Source organism: Centrocercus urophasianus, unplaced genomic scaffold (assembly GCF_019232065.1).
Source record: "Centrocercus urophasianus isolate 14NV4802_14NV808 unplaced genomic scaffold, USGS_Curo_1.0 seq_10, whole genome shotgun sequence".
In the NCBI taxonomy this organism is placed as follows: Eukaryota; Metazoa; Chordata; class Aves; order Galliformes; family Phasianidae; genus Centrocercus; species Centrocercus urophasianus.
This window is the reverse complement of record NW_024884142.1, coordinates 87,382,548-87,387,950: the sequence shown is the minus strand read 5'-3', so window position 1 is coordinate 87,387,950 and position 5,403 is coordinate 87,382,548.

Here is a 5,403-nt window from a genome sequence, read left to right as displayed (position 1 = left end):
TCATAGCACACAGCCCTCTCTGCCAGTCACTTCACAAGGCTTCTCACACTCCCTTTGCAGCAGTTCTAATTAAGAAAGAAAAAAGTCAGTATTTTCTCCTTCCAAGCGCACAGTCCTGATTTTTGCATGGGGATGCAAGGATGTGACCCGAAGATTATATAATTAGAAAGCATTTGTTATGCCTGCATTTCAAATCAGTGATTAGCATGTGACAGTCCCATCCTGGGAAACATCAAGCCACCACTGCTCTCCTTTCTTGCACAGCGTAATTCCCAACTCTGGTAGCCACCAGTGCTGACGGCTCTTCAACTTGCCTGAGGTAAGCTTAAAATGTATATGGCATGGGATGAAGTGTGGGATTAGTAATGCCATTTTTCACATTGCTGGATAAAAATGAGCTGTAGGTATTTCAAATGCATGTAAAGTGGTATAGAAAATATTTTCTATCTTCAATGCCCAGTTATTTCCAGCTGATTTCTTCTAGGACTGTGAATGGAGATCCAGCTTTAGCATGCTGGAGAATTTTGTGAGGCTGCATTTATATTAAGGGCTACAGAAAGAGAGGTTAAGAAGACCTTCTTTGCTTTTACTGTTTAAGAGCTAAATTGGGGTCTCTTGCTAGCTTGAAGTATTTGAATGACAGCGGTGTTAGAATTAGCTGGAAATAAAGCATGATACTGATAAAAGTAGATTAATGATTTTTTGCTCCTCTAAGGAGGACTGGGGTTGTTCTCAAAGTGGGATATTTAAAACAGACAGCAATCTCCGCTGGCAGGATTGTGATAGAGACAGACCCCAGGAAGATCCCAAGCTTTTTTTTTTTTTTATTTGGAGAATTGCATGTGTTTAGCAACATCTACAGACACAGAAAAAGTGTGCATGGACTCCCCTGCATTGTTCCTCAATTCATGATCCCATGACAAGGTGGGAGAGAAAGTCAAATAACTAACTGATGTCCATCAGGGCAAAGCTGTTAATTTACCTGACTATTCTCATGCTGATGCTTGGGGCATTTGGTCTGTTTAACAAGTGATCCTATGCACAGTTGATCATTTCTCCAAGGTGTGTCATTCCACAATGGGGGAAGCAAGTGAAGGGGGAACACAGGCACACACAGCCTGCACAGGCTGATGGACCTGCTTCCTCTCCATTGCCCATGCACACAGGGAGGGCTCTCATCCTTGCTTTGTCTTAGTGACAGCTCCCTCCTGTCTTTGACCCTGTGCCTAGGCATAACTACACAAGGTGATTAATGGGTCCTCCTGGTCCTCCTTCTCCCTTGGGGGATCTCATGGGAAGCAGGTTCTCACTCAAGGCTCTGTTAACTTTCATGGTTGCCTGCTCTTCTGCTCCTGAAAGATTCCAGGGCATCATTCTTTGCTGGACAGTGGTGGACATTGCCATGCTGGTCACTGATGGAGAAGTGGCATTCAGCTTTGGTTCTTGGGCTTAGCAGATTTTGGTGCTGGTGAAAGATAGGATTATAGGGGAAAATACTTCCTTCTGCTACAGTAGAGCAATCTGGTGGATTTAACACTCTGCAGCTATTCAGGGGAGGTTCAGGCTGGATACTGGGAAAAAATTCTTCTCTGAAAGAGTGGTTGGGCAGGCTGCCCTGGGAGGTGGTGGAGTCATCTGGCAGTGTTTGAGAAATGTGGAGATGTGGCACTGAGGGACATCGTTTAGTGGGCAACATTGGTGGTAGGTGGATGGTTGGATATGATGATTTTAGAAGTCCTTGCCAATCATAATGATTCTATTCTCTGGTCTTGATGAGCAGCAGGAAAAATGAGTTTTAATGCTCAGCTCTGAAGAAACAAGCATCCTTATATTTTCTTATGCCTAAAGCGGGGAGACGTGGGCTTACGTTGCAGGCAGACTGCTAGCAGCTTTGTATGATTGCTTCTTAAGCCTATCCAAAGGAACACTAACATCTCCTACCTACTTATTGATGAGGAAAGTGCTCTGTGGTGGGCTGGCATGCCAGGCAGACCATGGATTTGCTGTAGGTAAAGGTCTGACAGTGGTTTACAAAATAGCCCCACGGAGGATGTGCTCACTGCTAATGTGCACATGCATTTATATATGTGCACATGGGAAAGGAATAAAGGAGTGGGGCTTGCTTGGTATTGAGGAAAGAAGGTGAAGGAAGGGGATCCTCTTGTTGCTTTTAGCTGCCTTAAGGGGATTATAACAGAGCTGAAGTCCAGACTCTTCCCAGATGTGAACAGTGAAAGGACATAAGACAAGTGACATGAGCTGCAGAAAATGGAAAAGTCCCAGTTGGGCATAAGGAAAAAAATTCTTCCCTAGGGTACTACTAGAGGACCAGAGAGGCTGCAAGGCCTCCAGTGCAAGAGGTACTCGAACTTCATCTGGACACAGCCCTGAGCACCCAATGTAGCTTCACATTAGCCTTAATTTGAGCAGGAAGCTGGACCAGGAAGGAGGTACCTGCTCACCTAGATTCTGTGTGAGCTTAAGATCATCAGAGTGAAGATTTGAACAAGCAGCTCACACTCAAGGCCTCAAGGGCAAACCCTAGTTCTATTTTCCAACACTTTCTGGCATCCTTTAGGAATAAACGAGACATTGCTTAGCCAGCTCAGGCTGATCAAATTCCTTGTCCCAGTGAGGACAGGGTTAACAGCTTCCCCACCCAGCAGTCAGAAGGGGCAGAGGACAAGCACTTGCATCAAACCACAGTGAGGTCTTGTTTGTTTTAGTAATGAGAAAGGATTGACTACTTTTCCTCCAGCAATTCAAAAGAAACATGGGCAGATAGGCAATGTTATACATTCATGGAGTCCAGCAGTGAGTCCTTAAATGCTGGAAAGTAGCCAACATAAGGCAATTATTTAATGTAACAAAGAACCAAGGAGTGACTCAGGAAATTGCAGGCTGCAGCTAGAGGACATGTGAAAGACAGCCATCCTAGAAAAAAGAGGAAGATTTTTTCTGGACCCATTTAACCAAGATCAACCTACTTTGCAGTGTGGTCATATAGCAGAGCTCCTGGTGGTGCCTGGAGCAGGAGGGCATGGTGGCATCCCTGAGGTCCCAGTTTCAAAGCTTCACTCCTGTGCTTTGCAGAGAACAGAAATCATGCTCAAGCACTGTCCTTGTCTGCATGAGTGTGATGTGGATGTTCCTCAGCCAGCTCTGCATGGTTCTCCCTGCATGGAAACTGTTTCCAGTTTCCTCTGTAATGAAAAATTTCTGTAAATACCAGGAATCCATGGTATTTTTACAACCCAGAAGATAACATGCAATGGCAAGAGTTCCCCTTCCAGTCTTATGTGCACCTGAGCTGAAAATGCATGAAATCACAGGATAGGTAACAGGGCAATGACAGGCTCTCATAAAAGCTGTTAATCTACAAGACTTATTTCTCTCTAGTTAAAACTCCAGGGAGGTTATTTTTCTCCACATCAGACAAACCTCATTCTTTTTACTGCCCCAAGAGACATTACCTGTGGCATATCAGATGGGGGGATGCCTCCCGTGAGTTACTCCTCATTAAGTGCACTGTCCCTAAAGACAACTGGAAGTTTCCTTGTGTCACCACAGATGTTCTTCATATCACATCCCTCACTCTGAATCACTGCTGCAAGTCTGACTGCATAGACTGCATTGCTCCTGTTGTGCTGGGATAGGGGGGGCTGCAGAAGTGTGAGCTAGACAGAAACACATTCTGAGGTCTCAGGTGACTTGGAGGAGCTGGTCTAAGACAAGAAGCAGACAGAACATGGTAGAACAGATTGATAATTTAATTCTGGCTTTTCCTCACCTTGGGTGCCCAGCACTGCAACCTGTTTATTCATACTTTTCCCATGCATTACAGTTCCCTAACTTCCTTGTTTAAAACTGTGCAGCTATATGGGTTAGTTTCTCCTTTTTGTCTGTTGGGAACTGTTTGGATACACTTTCTAGGAGAAAAGAAAAAGCATAAGAATTTCACTGTGTGATACTTTTCCTCAGTTTCAGATTTCTCCATCCTTCCTCAGCATACAGAAATGTTTTCTTTTCCCTCCACAAAGGTACACACCCATGACACTCACTCAGTAAGCAGCTGCATGATGCTGCCCAGCAGCTGAGGGTTGAAACAGCTGTTTCCAGTTAAGATAGCATATGAATATAATTAACTCCATACTGATTACTGTTAATTACTAAGAGTTAACTATTATATACTATTACATAATGCTATAACTGCTACAGTAAAATACTAATAACTCAAAAGTAAAACCATTAAAAATATGTGGTTTTCTTAAAAAGAAAAAGAATTTCTAGAAAAAGCTGTTTTCACTGAAAATGTTTATCACAGAGCACAGAGAAGATTTTAACTTCCTTCATATCTGTTTTGCCTTTCCAATTTGCTCCTTTTCCCTCACCACTGCAAAAAAAATCTGAATTCTGATACCAGTTCTTGGTGCTAAAGCAGCTGGTGTCAATTCACTGACCCCAAAACTAAACACTCAGGAATTTGCTACTGAATTGACCCTAAACTGGCAAAAAGTTTAATGACAATTTTGCTATTAAATAAACTGCTGCAAAAAAAGAAGTTAAGTCTGGTTCACTCAGAGATCCAAAATTTTGTGCCTTCTTCTCAAAACTACTAAAGGAAGGGGTAGTTACTTTAAAAACAACAGCATATTTGTGTGTTTCAGAAGCAAATAACATTCTTGCTGTTCCTCAGAGTACCTATTGGAAACATAAATCATTTTTTTTCTGTGCTAAAGAGGGCCAGAGTAAAGGGGAGGCTGGTGGAGTTGGGATTGTTCAGCTTGGGGAAGGGATGGATGAAGGGTCCTACTGTCTCCAGCAACTACCCCAAGGGGTTACAGAGGAGACAGGCTCTTCTCATGGACACAATGAAAGGACAAACACGAGTGAGGGGAACATTCTGAGCCATCAGTTGCATAGCAAAAAGCTGTTTCTTTGATCTACAGCACCCATGGAAGTGTTTCTGTGCGTTTCACTTTTCAAAATACATCTCATTCTGCTTCTGTGTTCAAACAGGAATCCTCTTGATGAGCAAATAGCTTCTGTGGGATTACATAGCACTTCAGTCAGCCATGAACATAAGCACAAATGGCCTTGGGTGGAGGGAAGCATTTGTACCAGCAGCCCAATCAGCTTGTGAAGGCTCTCTGAACCCAAACAAACCTTCGGGATGCCTCATTCCCTCTCACGTCTCTCTTTCTTGACTTGTTTTCTGAACTTTGAGCATCTCCGCTCAATAAACCCTTTTTACATCTTTCTGCACTCAGGGTTCACACCAGCTGACCCATCGCAGGGCTCACATGTGGGCAGCTCTAAGCCATGGGATGTTCCCAGTGACCAGCCAGAACCCTCCAGTGTGAGGACAAGAGTCCCTGCGAGGACGCACACCTTATAGCAGCC